Source organism: Scyliorhinus torazame, unplaced genomic scaffold, assembly GCF_047496885.1.
Source record: "Scyliorhinus torazame isolate Kashiwa2021f unplaced genomic scaffold, sScyTor2.1 scaffold_1077, whole genome shotgun sequence".
Taxonomy (NCBI): domain Eukaryota; kingdom Metazoa; phylum Chordata; class Chondrichthyes; order Carcharhiniformes; family Scyliorhinidae; genus Scyliorhinus; species Scyliorhinus torazame.
Window position 1 is genome coordinate 32,621 of NW_027308804.1, and position 15,837 is coordinate 48,457.

The window sequence follows — 15,837 nt, forward strand, 5'->3', positions numbered from 1 at the left end:
CATTTTGGAAGGACAAATATGAATGCGGAATACAGGGTTAACGGTAGAGTTCTTGGCATTGTGGAGGAGCAGAGAGACCTTGGGGTCTATGTTCATACATCTTTGAAAGTTGCCACTCAAGTGGATAGAGCTGTGAAGAAGGCCTATGGTGTGCTCGCGTTCATTAACAGAGGGATTGAATTTAAGAGCCGTGAGGTGATGATGCAGCTGTACAAAACTTTGGTAAGGCCACATTTGGAGTGCTGTGTACAGTTCTGGTCGCCTCATTTTAGGAAGGATGTGGAAGCTCTGGAAAAGGTGCAAAGAAGATTTACCAGGATGTTGCCTGGAATGGAGAGTAGGTCTTACGAGGAAAGGTTGTGGGTGCTAGGCCTTTTCTCATTAGAGCGCAGAAGGATGAGGGGCGACTTGATAGAGGTTTATAAGATGATCAGGGGAATAGATAGAGTAGACAGTCAGAGACTTTTTCCCCAGGTGGAACACACCATTACAAGGGGACATAAATTTAAGGTGAAAGGTGGAAGATATAGGAGGGATATCAGAGGTAGGTTCTTTACCCAGAGAGTAGTGGGGGCATGGAATGCACTGCCTGTGGAAGTAGTTGAGTCGGAAACATTAGGGACCTTCAAGCAGCTGTTGGATAGGTACATGGATTACGGGAAAATGATATAGTGTAGATTTATTTGTTCTTAAGGGCAGCACGGTAGCATTGTGGATAGCACAATTGCTTCACAGATCCATGGTCCCAGGTTCGATTCCGGCTTGGGTCATTGTCTGTGCGGAGTCTGCACGTCCTCCCCGTGTCTGCGTGGGTTTCCTCCGGGTGCTCCGGTTTCCTCCCACAGTCCAAAGATGTGCGGGTTAGGTGAATTGGCCAATGATAAATTGCCCTTAATGTCCAAATTGCCCTTGGTGTTGGGTGGAGGTGTTGAGTTTGGGTAGGGTGCTCTTTCCAAGAGCTGGTGCAGACTCGGGGGGCCGAATGGCCTCCTTCTGCACTGTAAATTCAATGATAATCTACGATTAATCTAGGACAAAGGTTCGGCACAACATCGTGGGCCGAAGGGCCTGTTCTGTGCTGTATTTTCTATGTTCTATATGTTCCTATATGTTTAAGGTGAGAGGGGAGAGATGCAAAAGAGACCAGAGAGGATTTGCTTTCACGCGGAGGGTGGTGAGCATCCGAAATGGGCTGCCAGAGGCAGTGTAGAATCGGTACAATGTTTTCCTTTAAAATACAGTGAAATATTTACATAGAACATAGAACATACAGCACAGAACAGGCCCTTCGGCCCACGATGTTGTGCCGAACCTTTGTCCTAGATTAATCATAGATTATCATTGAATTTACAGTGCAGAAGGAGGCCATTCGGCCCTTTGAGTCTACACCGGCTCCTGGAAAGAGCACCCTACCCAAACTCAACACCCCCACCCAACACCAAGGGCAATTTTGGACATTAAGGGCAATTTATCATTGGCCAATTCACCTAACCTGCACACCTTTGGACTGTGGGAGGAAACCGGAGCACCCGAAGGAAACCGGAGCACCCGGAGGAAACCCACGCAGACAAGGGGAGGACGTGCAGACTCCGCACAGACAATGACCCAAGCCGGAATCGAACCTGGGACCCTGGAGCTGTGAAGCAATTGTGCTATCCACAATGCTACCGTGCTGCCCTTAAGAACAAATACATCTACACTGTATCATTTTACCGTAATCCATGTACCTATCCAATAGTTGCTTGAAGGTCCCTAATGTTTCCGACTCAACTACTTCCACAGGCAGTGATTCCATGCCCCCACTACTCTCTGGGTAAAGAACCTACCTCTGATATCCCTCCTATATCTTCCACCTTTCACCTTAAATTTATGTCCCCTTGTAATGGTTTGTTCCACCCGGGGAAAATGTCTCTGACTGTCTACTCTATGTGTTCCCCTGATCATCTTATAAACCTCTATCAAGTCGCCCCTCATCCTTCTCCGTTCTAATGAGAAAAGGCCTAGCACCCTCAACCTTTCCTCGTAAGACCTACTCTCCATTCCAGACAACATCCTGGTAAATCTTCTTTGCACCTTTTCCAAAGCTTCCACATCCTTCCTAAAATGAGGCCACCAGAACTGTACACAGTACTCCAAATGTGGCCTTACCAAAGTTTTGTACAGCTGCATCGTCACCTCACGGCTCTTAAATTCAATCCCTCTGTTAATGAACGCGAGCACACCATAGGCCTTCTTCACAGCTCTATCCACTTGAGTGGCAACTTTCAAAGATGTATAAACATAGACCCCAAGATCTCTCTGCTCCTCCACATTGCCAAGAACTCTACCGTTAACCCTGTATTCCGCATTCATATTTGTCCTTCCAAAATGGACAACCTCACACTTTTCAGGGTTAAACTCCATCTGCCACTTCTCAGCCCAGCTCTGCATCCTATCTATGTCTCTTTGCAGCCGACAACAGCCCTCCTCACTATCCACAACTCCACCAATCTTCGTATCGTCTGCAAATTTACTGACCCACCCTTCAACTCCCTCATCCAAGTCATTAATGAAAATCACAAACAGCAGAGGACCCAGCGGTACGCCACTGGTAACTGGGATCCAGGCTGAATATTTGCCATCCACCAGCACTCTCTGACTTCTATCAGTTAGCCAGTTCGTTATCCAACTCGCCAAATTTCCCACTATCCCATGCCTCCTTACTTTCTGCATAAGCCTACCATGGGGAACCTTATCAAATGCTAATTTTATCAAATCAAATTTACCTGGGCAGGGTGAATATAGAGGGACATGGATCAAATGTGGGCAAGTGGGACTAACTTGGTGATAGAAACTGGGCAACATGGACAAGCTGGGCCGAAGGACCTGTTTCCATGCTGTAAACATCTATGACTCTGTGACTTTATGGAGGAAGTGTTCAATCACACAGATCAGGTCAAACGCAGTGACACCCTGCTGGGATTGATCTAAGCTACAGAGTGTGAGGATGTTTAGCTGAACAAACCGGAATGCTTGAAATATTTTACGAATCTGTGGTATCACTGACAAGAGAAATAGTTAACATTTCAGATCCTGACCCTTCATTGGAACGACCTGTTCCTCTCTCCACAGAAGCTGCCGGGTCAGCTGAATATTTGCAGCATTTTCTGTCTTTGTTTCAGATTTGCGGCATCCGCAGTATTTTGCTGTTGGGCCAAAGGACAATGAGTTGTCTTTCCTGCTCTGAGGGTTATTGCAGGTCTCTCTGGCTGTGATTATCGCTGATTATCCATCTCTGGGATCTGTATTATTCAATAAGACTGCCGTTTGTGGAGGGTTTCTGAAATCCAGTCAGGGAGCTGGAGTTAAAATACACGGAGCCCTTACTCAATCTAAATGTAGGGCAGAACAGTCTCGAGGTGCTCAACGACCAGCCTAGTTTGTTTGTTCCTGTGAATACAACAGGATATAGACAGAGACAGCTGCAAACACATGTTGCATTTCATTCAGAAAGTCATCGAATCAGACAGCAGAGAAATGGCCCTTCAGCCCATCGCATCTGTGCCGGTCAGAAACAACCACCGAACCATTCTCATCCCATTTCCCAGCACTTGGATCATCGCCTCGTGTACCCTGGGATCGCAAATGCCCATCTAAACACTTCTTAGATATTATGAGGGGATCTGCTCCACCAACCTTTCAGGCAGGGAGTTCCAAACTCCCGCCTCCCTCCAGGGAAAGAGGTTTTCCAATAAACGGTTTCACAAGAAAAGCCTCTGCAGTCAGGAGCTGAAAAGGGAGAGATGACCCCTCTGTCATCTTGTACTCAGTGCCGCTATTAATAAAGTCATGACACTGTTTGATTTATAAACGACTCTTACAGCCTGCCCTGTCACCTTCAATGATTTGGACACATGTCCCGCTGTTCCTGCACTCTTTCTTGTAAATAGACACTTTATTTTATATTGTCTACTTCTGTTCTTCCTACAAAAATAAATCGCCTCATTCCTTGTCTGCTACATGTCCTCCCATTGCACCAACCTGGCTGTGTGCTTTCGGAGTTTTACTAGAATTTCTGTAGCGCTTTTCACAGCCACAGGACGGTCCAAAACATTCCCAGACAATGAAGTAGTTTTGAAATGTCGTCACTCTGCGAATTACTGAACTTTTGAACTGCCTGTTGGACAACTACAGAAATCCTCATATGGGGATGGGAAAGCGTTGCAGGTGTGGCTCTGTGGCGCAACGGATAGCGCGTTGGGCTTCTAGTCGCTGTCGTGATGAGACATTCAAAGGTTGTGGGTTCGAGTCCCACCAGAGTCGGTTTTTAGGCAAGGTTTGAATAAATCAGCAACAGGTTTATCAATGTCTCCAGGTCAGTGAAACTGCCGCCCCGAACTTCCTTCTGAAAGGCGACTCCAGTCACTCTCCGCTTTCCCATCAGAACAACGTCACAGAAGAAATCCCATAAATAAAATCTTTGAAAGCTGCTGACCAGAGTCAGTCTGTTCCCTCCTCAGACAGATTGCAAACCGTGCAGATATATCAGCGGGCAGTTTGTTCCTCACAGGCAGCTCCAAACAAGGATGATGTGAATCGACACCACTGGATGATGTGAATCTAACACCAACACGTTTATCACAGCTGTGATGAACAGCTCATGTTGCAGCTTTAGATCAGACAGTGGAGGATGATCACAGGCGCTCTGTCAGACTGCATGGTCCTTCAGACATGTTTCCGACTGGACACGTGGAATGAGCGGCCGTGTGAACATTAGCGGTTCAGGGGGAGATTTCTCACTGGAGTTCCGGTTCCATTCCCAGACCTTTCTCTTTCCTTGTCCTCTTGTCATTTGCACTTTTCATTTTTCCATCAATGGCGGCCGCGTCTTCAGCTGTCTGAGCCTTGAGCTCTACAATTCATTCTAGAAAAATCTCCAGCTGTCTCTCCGCCGTCCAAGTGCAAAATGAATGAATGCAATTAGAAGCAAAAAAACGGGGACGGGCAAGAAACACACCAAACAAAACATAATCTAAAATTACTGAGCTCGATGTTGAGGACGGAGTTCTGTGGGTGGCTACTTAAATGTTGAGGTGGTTTTACTCGAGTTTCCGTTAATCGCCATTGGAACACGGATGACCAACGACAGAAAGGTCAGAGTGGGGAGGTGGAGAATTGAAATGACAAGTGGCAGGAAACTCAAAGTCATGATTGTGGATTGAACAGAGATTTATCAAAGCGGTCACAGTCTGTTATCTGACCTGTTGAAGTAGATGAGACCAAATTGTGGCAGCAAATACCGTTGGGGGCGAATGGCCTCCTTCTGCACTGTGAATTCGATGATAATCTATGATACAGGAGATTAAACTGAAAAGCACAAGTGTCTCACTGGTTCACTTGGGATGAGTGTTTTGGGCCCTTGGATAATGAGGAGGGAGGGGGTAAAAAGACAGGAGTTGCATCTCCTGCACTTGCAAAGAAAGGTGCAGATAGAAAGTGAGCGGATATTGGCGGTGGAGCAGCGGTCGCGGAGGGGATTGTCCCTTCAGTCTGGTGAATGGGGAGAGCAGGGGAGGGCGTTTTTGATGATGTCATAAATGGTCCCTGGAATACGGAGACTGACGGGCTGCAAGGTGAGAACAAGCGGCACCAAATCAGTTCAGCTCGACTTACACAGGACACAACAATGTCAGTAACGGAAAGATATTTTGGGAGAAGAGCAAGAGTTTTGCAACATCGTTCACTTTTATTTCCATTTCCCACCTTAGCCGCTTTTCCTACAAATGTTGGCAGCGGTTGGACTTCCACCCGCATCCTCGAAGAGACTGAAACCTAAACCCATCTCCTCAGACCGCTCGGCCTCGCTATCCTAAAGGTTCATTGTTTCTGATACTGATGACTGGTGATTGGCATCTTGCTGTTTATCAGCTGAGTCCAGGATTTCACATTGAGAGAGAAGGAAATGATCCAATCACAGAGCTGGAACGCTGCTTCTAGTTTTCTCCCCACAGATGCTGTTTAATTCTGAGCATTTGCAGCATTTCCTGTGTTTATTATTTATGATGATCAATATTTGAAGTAATTTGCTTTGTGATTTGTGAACTTTCTGAGCTGAGTTCAGGGGACTCGGTTTCCAAAATATTTTTTAAAATATTTGACGGGATGTGAGTGTCGCTGAATCCGTCAACAATTATTGTCCAAAATGTATTACCCTTGAGAATTTGGCGGTGACGTGAATCTTGAGCCGCTGCAAGTCCATGTGGTGTATGCACACACACAGTGCCGTTAGGGAGGGAGTTCCGGGATTGTGAGCCAGCCACAGAAAGGGTGATATATTTCCCAGGATGGTGTGTGTCTCGGAGTGGAACTTGCAGGTGGTCGCTGTTTCTCTGTATCTGCTCCCCTTGTGTTTCCAGGTGAGAGATCCCGCGGGGTTGGATGGACCCTCGCGGAGGAACTGTCAATGTCAGGGGTGGGATTTCAATCCTCGCCTCCAGAGGAGACTGCGACCTGAACTACGAACTGGCCTTAGACCCACTCGGCCATCCTGACACACGACGCACTATCAGAAACTCCCAGCGCAAATGATATCAAATCCATAACTGCAGTGACCTGGGCTAAGTTTCTGAGTCAGCACCCACACAAACATTACCTACAGCCTAGAGCTCAATGACTGAAGATCGAGTTTGTCTTTCCAATGAAGATGGTTGGAGTGTGAACAATTTCCTGTCCTTCCTTTGATTTTCTCCAGGCCTGTGGGGAAGTTGCTGGGTGGCAGGTACAATATTGAAGTGAGGAAAATGGAAAAGTGAATTGGTGCAATGACGCTCCCTTTCTTTCTCTGCAGTTTTTATTGAGGGGAGTTTGTGTTCGTTCACTTGGTGAGGATCACTGACTGTATGTGATTGTGGAGCAGGCAGAGGATGTGACACATGTCCGGAAGCAGCCGAGTTTGTGGATGTTGCTCCATGAATCTTCACGGCTCACAGGGTGAAAGGAGTTTTCGACATCGAAAATGACCAAGTCCGGCAGCTGGAGCTTTCCCTTGTATTTTATGGAATCTGGGAATCAGCGGATCATCAAAACACAGAAATGAAACACGTCTAGTCACAGTATTTTCTCACATGATGTTAACATCAGTTATCTCAGCGCAGCAGGTGGCTGCGTGGCCTAACGGATAAGGTGAATCTACTGATAATATCAGAAAACTGCAGGTTCGAGTCCTGCCGCGGCCGTTTCAAACCGAAATCACATTGCTGGTTTTCCTTCCTCAGCTCAAAGTTCCGCGTTTCCGTCTAAACATTTCCCGACTTGTCTCAGAATCTATTTTCTTGCTATTTTGTTCATTCAATTGTTTCTCATCTTGGTACTCTGCTTAGATCCTAAGGAATCCACAATTTCTGTTTGATCTGGATAAACAATCGAAGCTCCATCCAGAACAAAATGTTTTGTGTCAATCGGTTCAATAAGATTCTGTGGCGGGAATTCTAATCTACTCAGGAAGGTGTTTAGTAATGAGCTGAATGGACGGTTTTGTTAACTGGGGTGAAAGGTTATGACACTGGATTGGGAAACCAGCGGCCCGAACTAATCTTTGGGACAGAGAATAAATCCCAACACGGCCTCTGGTGACAGTTAAATTCACTGATTTAATAAATCTGGAATTGAAAGGCATCAGAACTGGTTAACTTTAGTCAGGTGTAAGCTGGTACCTTTTCTGATTGGTTAGATAATGCACCGCAGTCAATACTTCACTTCTTCACCAACTGCGCCCAACTGACCGCAATGTTTTTTAAAAAAACATGAATTTCTGGAATATCTGTAACTGATATTGTTACACCAACAATTTAATCAGTCGAACAGTGCGTTTAGGGAGCTGAGATTTTCGAATAGTTCAAGGGTTGGACTCCAAATCCAATGGTCTTTTTTCACGGAGATTCTATCCCTTCTCACATACAGTAAGAAGTCTTACAACACCAAATTAAAGTCCAACAGGTTTGTTTCAAATCACTAGCTCTCGGAGCGCTGCTCCTTCCCCAGCTGAATGGAGAGGTAGGTTCCAGAAACATTTATACAGACAAAGTCAAAGATGCAAGACTTTAAATGCGAGCATTTGCAGGTAATTAAGTCTTTACAGAGCCAGAGAGAGGGATAACCCCAGGTTAAAGAGGTGTGAATTGTTTCAAGCCAGGACAGTTGGTTGGATTTCGCAAGCAAAGGCCAGATGGTGTTTGGAAAGTTATGAAGGGTTGTCTATAGAGTCCTGTATCTTTTGGGGAGTGGTCAGGATTTGTAGTTGATATACTGTTTACTGTGTGTTTATAAAATGTTAACTGGATTCATGTAATAAAAATACTTTTGTTTTAAACATACTTTAGATCTCTGTTGCATCACACCTGTAAAATGGGCCCTTGTGCTCCCCATAACCAAAATGTATTTAAAGTTGTGGGTCAGGTGAACTCCGTGATATACTTTGGGGTTCTCTAAACCCTGGCCCATAATACGTGGACCGAGGTACAGTGAGAAGTATTGTTCTACATACAGTCCAGACAGATCGGTTCATACATGTAAAACATAACATAGAACATAGAACATAGAACAATACAGCGCAGTACAGGCCCTTCGGCCCACGATGTTGCACCGAAACAAAAACCATCTAACCTACACTATGCCATTATCATCCATATGTTTATCCAATATACTTTTAAATGCCCTCAATGTTGGCGAGTTCACTACTGTAGCAGGTAGGGCATTCCACGGCCTCACTACTCTTTGCGTAAAGAACCTACCTCTGACCTCTGTCCTATATCTATTACCCCTCAGTTTAAAGTTATGTCCCCTCGTGACAGCCATATCCATCCGCGGGAGAAGGCTCTCACTGTCCACCCTATCCAACCCCCTGATCATTTTGTATGCCTCTATTAAGTCTCCTCTTAACCTTCTTCTCTCCAACGAAAACAACCTCAAGTCCGTCAGCCTTTCCTCATAAGATTTTCCCTCCATACCAGGCAACATCCTGGTAAATCTCCTCTGCACCCGCTCCAAAGCCTCCACGTCCTTCCTATAATGCGGTGACCAGAACTGTACGCAATACTCCAAATGCGGCCGGACCAGAGTTCTGTACAGCTGCAACATGACCTCCCGACTCCAGAACTCAATCCCTCTACCAATAAAGCCCAACACTCCATAGGCCTTCTTCACAACCCTATCAACCTGGGTGGCAACTTTCAGGGATCTATGTACATGGACACCTAGATCCCTCTGCTCAGCCACACTTTCAAGAACTTTACCATTAGCCAAATATTCCGCATTCCTGTTATTCCTCCCAAAGTGAATCACCTCACACTTCTCTACATTAAACTCCATTTGCCACCTCTCAGCCCAGCTCTGCAGCTTATCTATCTCCCTCTGTAACCTGCTACATCCTTCCACACTATCGACAACACCACCGACTTTAGTATCATCTGCAAATTTACTCACCCACCCTTCTGTGCCTTCCTCTAGGTCATTGATAAGACATGCATAAATACACAATGTAAATAATAATAACAGTAATAATAAATGTAAGTAATATTAGTAAACAATAGCAAATCGTAAATAGAGACAAGAGTGAAAAGTTGGGTTAATCGCGTCAGTAAAATGACACAAGCAACATTCAGTTTACGGACACTCCTGGAGCCTGATGAGATCAGCAACTGATGTATTTGCATTGTGATAAGAAGTCTTACAACACTAGGTTAAAGTCCAACAGGTTTCTTTCGAATCACTAGCTTTTGGAGCGCAGCTCCTTCCTCAGGTGAATCGAAAGAAACCTGTTGGACTTAATCCTGGTGCTGTAAGACTTCTTACTGAGCCCACCCAAGTCCAACACCGGCATCACCACATCATGGCTTACATTATGACGACTAATACAAAAACATGCAATTCGTGGCCATGAGGCGGTAGATTCAAATCCCACCAGAGTCGGCTTTTGGGTGTCACCGTGGTTAACACTCAGGGACCCGGGGTCAATTCCAGCCTTGGGTTACAGTCTTGCACGTTCTTCCCGTGTCTGCGTGAGTTTCCTCCACTGTCCAAAGATGTCCAGTTTAGGTGGATTGGCCATGTTAAATTAGCCCTTAGAGTCCAAACGTTTACGTGGGTATGGGCCGTAGGTTGGGTGCTCCTTCGGATGATCAGTGCAGACTCGATGGGCCGAATGTCCTCCTTCTGCACAAGAAGTATTCTATGATTGCTTAAACAGGGTGAAGATGGCAGCCTCAGGACACAGAGACAAGGTAAGCTCTCAGGCCAGAGTAAGAGCCCTATGTAATGATTCCTAACATTGGAAATAAACTGCATAAATACATTTATTGTGGACTGGTGCCATCTCCTGGCTGAACGGGAGGCGTTCGGCAAAGACACTTTCATTCATGAGCATTTTAAATTTGGACACTCCTCAAATTCAATAAACAAAATAACCTTCATTTGTGCGCTTCTTTCTTAAAATCCACCTTCATTCTTTTTCAGTACAAATGTTTTTTGAACACATGAGTTCTCAGTTAGAAACAATAGTAAACAGCTGGGTTATCCGGGCCAGAAAAATGAGACAAGTACATTTCAGTTTACAAACTGTGTTATGGACACACCTGGTACCTGGTGAAATTAGCACCTAAGTTACTTACAAAATGATGACTAATTCATAAAAGTGATGGTTACAAAGCAGGTTACAAACGGCAGCATCGGGACACAAGGACAAGTTGAGGTCTCAGGCCGGAGTAAGAGTCCTATGTAATGGTACCGTACGGCCTCCCTGAACAGGCGCCGGAATGTGGCTTTTCACAGTAAGTTCATTGAAGCCTACTTGTGACAATAAGCGATTGTTGTTACACACAGAACATCAGAAATAAATAGCATCAATAAATGTATTGTGGACTGGTGCCATCTCCTGGATGGTTCCTGACACTTTCAGGAACATTTTTAAATTGGAGTGAAATAGCATAAACATTGTAAGAATGATTAAAAACAGTCTCTCAAGCAAATGAAAAGTGAAGATAAACAATAGTTGGGCCATGGTGAGTCAGCAGGGACGGTATATGGGGAGCATTGCTCCCTTCCCGGCTGTTGACAAGCCTTCAATTTGTTGCGCTGCTTTATTTAGAACTTTCAGTTCGGCTGGTCAGTTTCACAATGAGAGACATTAAAAATTCTGACATATGATGAATTCTGGCAAAAGATGTGACAAAAATAAATTTCACATTGCTTTGTGATCAGACATTTTCACAATTCTGCTTCCTGACGAAGTTAATATGAACGTTACTGAGGTGATGATCTTGTCCTGACAAATAAGAAAATTCAGAGCGAAAACAGAATAAGAAAAACAGCTTCAGGGCACAAGAAGATTCTAATGTAATGACATTTCATCAGAATACATTGAATGATGACACAAAACTGCATTTTTCGAACAAATGGCTCCAACATGGCCGTTATTTCGCTGCGAGTAGGGTTCGAACCTACGCGGGGAAATTTATTGGATTTCGAGTCCAACGCCTTAACCACTCGGCCATCGCGGCTGACAGCTATGCAACCAATTCGTTCTATAGAAAGCATTGTAAAATCAGACACGCGGGATTGCAGTAATGCGATGAACGGTGTCCCAGTCTTTCTTTGAGTAGGGATTGAAACTGCGTGGGGAAAAAACCATTAGATGAACCTTCACAGTATTGAGAATGTTAAGGAGAACGAACTGTTTTGATAACAGGAACACAAGATTATGTCGCTGGACTGGGAATCCAGAGGCCTGAACTCACCTTTCGTGACAAGATTTGATAAATCTGGAATTGAAATTTCGTCTCAGTAATGGCGCAGAAAGGTTCTTATTCAGACGGACCATATTTCCACAACTGGGAACACATTTACACAACAGGGAATGATTAGCACAACCACACTGAAGATCTGTCACCGGCAGAGTCACGGTTCCAACAGAGAGAACAGTTACACAGCAGAGAGCTCAGTTACACAGCAGAGAGCACAGTTACACAGCAGAGAGCACAGTTACACAGCAGAGAGCACAGTTACACAGCAGAGAGCACAATTACACAGCAGAGAGATCAGTTACACAGCAGAGAGCTCAGTTACACAGCAGTGTACAGTTACACAGCAGAGAGCTCAGTTACACAGCAGACAGCAGAGAGCACAGTTACACAGCAGAGAGCACAGTTACACAGCAGAGAGCTCAGTTACACAGCAGAGAGGTCAGTTACACAGCAGTGTACAGTTACACAGCAGAGAGCTCAGTTACACAGCAGAGAGCTCAGTTACACAGCAGAGAGCTCAGTTACACAGCAGAGAGCTCAGTTACACAGCAGAGAGGTCAGTTACAGAGCAGAGAGCTTAGTTACACAGCAGAGAGCACAGTTACACAGCAGAGAGCTCAGTTACACAGCAGAGAGCTCAGTTACACTGCAGAGAGGTCAGTTACACAGCAGAGAGCCCAGTTACACAGCAGAGAGCTCAGTTACACAGCAGAGAGCCCAGTTACACAGCAGAGAGCTCAGTTACACAGCAGAGAGCTCAGTTACACAGCAGATAGGTCAGTTACACAGCAGAGAGCACAGTTACACAGCAGAGAGCACAGTTACACAGCAGAGAGCTCAGTTAAACAGCAGAGAGCACAGTTACACAGCAGAGAGATCAGTTACACAGCAGAGAGCTCAGTTACACAGCAGTGTACAGTTACACAGCAGAGAGCTCAGTTACACAGCAGACAGCAGAGAGCACAGTTACACAGCAGAGAGCACAGTTACACAGCAGAGAGCTCAGTTACACAGCAGAGAGGTCAGTTACACAGCAGAGAGCTTAGTTACACAGCAGAGAGCACAGTTACACAGCAGAGAGGTCAGTTACAGAGCAGAGAGCTCAGTTACACAGCAGAGAGCTCAGTTACACAGCAGAGAGGTCAGTTACAGAGCAGAGAGCTTAGTTACACAGCAGAGAGCACAGTTACACAGCAGAGAGCTCAGTTACACAGCAGAGAGCTCAGTTACACTGCAGAGAGGTCAGTTACACAGCAGAGAGCCCAGTTACACAGCAGAGAGCTCAGTTACACAGCAGAGAGCCCAGTTACACAGCAGAGAGCTCAGTTACACAGCAGAGAGCTCAGTTACACAGCAGATAGGTCAGTTACACAGCAGAGAGCACAGTTACACAGCAGAGAGCACAGTTACACAGCAGAGAGCTCAGTTAAACAGCAGAGAGCACAGTTACACAGCAGAGAGCACAGTTACACAGCAGAGAGGTCAGTTACACAGCAGAGTGCACGGTTACACAGCAGAGAGCACGGTTACACAGCAGAGAGCTCAGTTACACAGCAGAGAGCACAGTTACATAGCAGAGAGCACAGTTACACAGCAGGATATACATTTACAAACAGGGCCTCTCTGTGTGCAGCAGAAAACACATTTTCCGAAAAAAACAGTTTCACCATCTCGGCACCTTTTCTGTGTGGCATTGTGCGTGTGTCCTGATGGTCTCTACCTGCATTTCTGTGTGTCTTTCTCTGTCTGTCACAGCCGTGATGATGTTGCGGATTAATCTCACTTTTCCCAAACGGTAATTGTGATTGACAGATACAGAAAGATTTTCACACTGACATTCAGTACCAATGTCTGATAGAGACTGAAACCCACCCTCACATACAGTATCAGACATTGACACATAATGAAGGAATCCTGCTCTCACAACCTGTTCCAGAGACTGAGGTGCAGTGTTCCCTCCACTCGCGAATACTACCTGTGATTTACAGATACAGAACAAATCTCAGTCAGGTGAGTAGCAGAGTTTGATGGGTACGACATGTATTCCACAATCGCCTTCTCTGCGCCAGATAATCAGATGCAATCGACATGCGGTGTCTGTGTTGTTTTAACAAGAGTTTTACACAAGAACCGGAACACATTTACACAATATCAGGGTATAAGACGGAGGAGCAGAAGTAGACCATTCAGCCCATCGAATATGCTCCGTATTTTAATGAGATCATGCTTGATCTGATATATGATGTGTTATGACCTCATACGGTGGCACGTTGTCACAGTGGTTACCTCACAGCGCCCGCGATCCGGGTTCAATTCCAGCCTTTGGTCACTGACTGTATGGAGTTTGCACTTTTTCTCTGTGTCTATGGGTTTCCTCCGGGTGCTGCGATTTCCACGCACGTCCAAATGTGTGTGGGTTAGGTGGAATGCCCATGCTCAATTGCCCCTTTGTGTTTATAAAGTTGGGTAGTGCGTTACAGGGATGTGGTTGGGGCATAGGGACTCTTTCAGAGTTCGGTGCAGAGTCGATGGGCCGAATGGACACCTTTTACATTTTAATGATTTCATGATAATCCTCGTGCCCACTTTCCCGGCTTTTCATCTCTAGATTTCATGATTAACCTTTAAAACCAATACTCCAACCAAGCCTCAGGTACCAGTAACTCCTCAATGGGCGTTAATTTTCCGGCTGCCAATCATTTGATTAGTCTGAGGGAAGTCACATCCTGGAAACATCATACATTGATCCAGTTCCAAAATAAATTAAGGTGCTTTAGTCCCTGATAACCATCGGCTGCTTTCCCCGTTGACGGTGAGATCTGACTGATGGTGATTTAACCTCAGGATCACGATACCTCAGGCGAGTGGCAAGGCTGTGAAGGCGGGGTTTTCCTGATTCAGTTCTATTGTAACCGTGTGATCTGAATCTAATTAACCTGGTTCTCACTCTGGTAATATTGTCTCATGCTGAGGCAAACCTCACCGATTGGATAGACGAGTGATCGTTCTTCAGTCTTGTCATGGACGAATCCGAGCTCACTGGGCTAAATCGCTGGCTTTTAAGGCAGGCCAGCAGCACGGTTCAATTCCCGTACCAGCCTCCCCGAACAGGCGCCGGAATGTGGCGACTAGGGGCTTTTCACAGTAACTTCATTGAAGCCTACTCGTGACAATAAGCGATTTTCATTTTTCATTTCATATGAAGGCACTTTCTGGACAGTTTACCTTTCAAACAGGAATAGTCTCATCGTACCACAATAATTTATCATTAATCTGTTCCAAGTATACTTTCACGACTCGCTGAAAGAATATAATCCCTATTTCCTGGGGAATGAAGCCAGGCAGGTGTAGAAACCTGCAACTGAATGATCAGAAAATGTCCATCGTGAAATGTGTGTTCCGATGATCGACGGATTCCTCGGTGAAGCCGGGAGCGTTTGTTTTTGCTGTCAAATGCTGGTTGATTCCAGTCTTTCAGCGGGAGGCTTTCACACTGTGTGGAAATATCTTGGACATGATATTGAAGTGTTTCACATCAGTCCATTCATAAAAGTCCCTGAATGTGATGGGAATTCATTTTACTGAAAAAAACTGCATTCCCAACATTGAACACGGGGCTGAAGACAAAGAGGCGGATATTGTCCATCAGTTCATGAATGCAAAACGAATTAAGACTTTTTGACGCATGCGCTTGTCGGTTGAGGTGGCCGAGTGGTGAAGGCGATGGACTGCTAGTCCATTGTGCTCTGTAACGGCGTTCGAATCCCATCCTCGTCGATTTTTCATACGCTGTTTTCTCGGAAGTGGGGCTCATTTTTCGATGATGGATCTGCAATCACTGACGTGCAAATCTATTCCAAGTTGTGAGGCCGGATTGCATCGAGCTGTGTTGGAAAAGCGAGAATTCAAAATTCAGTCTTGTTCTGATTGAATGAATTGATCGGGTCGTGAGAGAGGAACCACTTTGATTTGGCTTACTGTCACATGTACTGAAGTACAGTGAAAAGTATTTTTCTGCTACCAAGGAACATACACATTACATACAGAGTGGGCAAAAAAAGAA

At 45.4% G+C, this 15,837-nt stretch overlaps 2 non-coding genes across 2 annotated transcripts; one reads left to right on the forward strand and one right to left on the reverse strand.

Annotated features, from left to right (window-relative positions):
* Positions 1-4,210: 4,210 nt before the first annotated feature.
* Positions 4,211-4,302, forward strand: trnar-ucu (transfer RNA arginine (anticodon UCU)). The gene is given in 2 exon segments: positions 4,211-4,247; positions 4,267-4,302. It is a non-coding gene; the product is annotated as a tRNA-Arg (tRNA).
* Positions 4,303-11,450: 7,148 nt separating this feature from the next.
* trnas-cga (transfer RNA serine (anticodon CGA)) lies at positions 11,451-11,531 on the reverse strand. Its single transcript has one exon. It is a non-coding gene; the product is annotated as a tRNA-Ser (tRNA).
* Between the last annotated feature and the right edge of the window lie 4,306 nt (positions 11,532-15,837).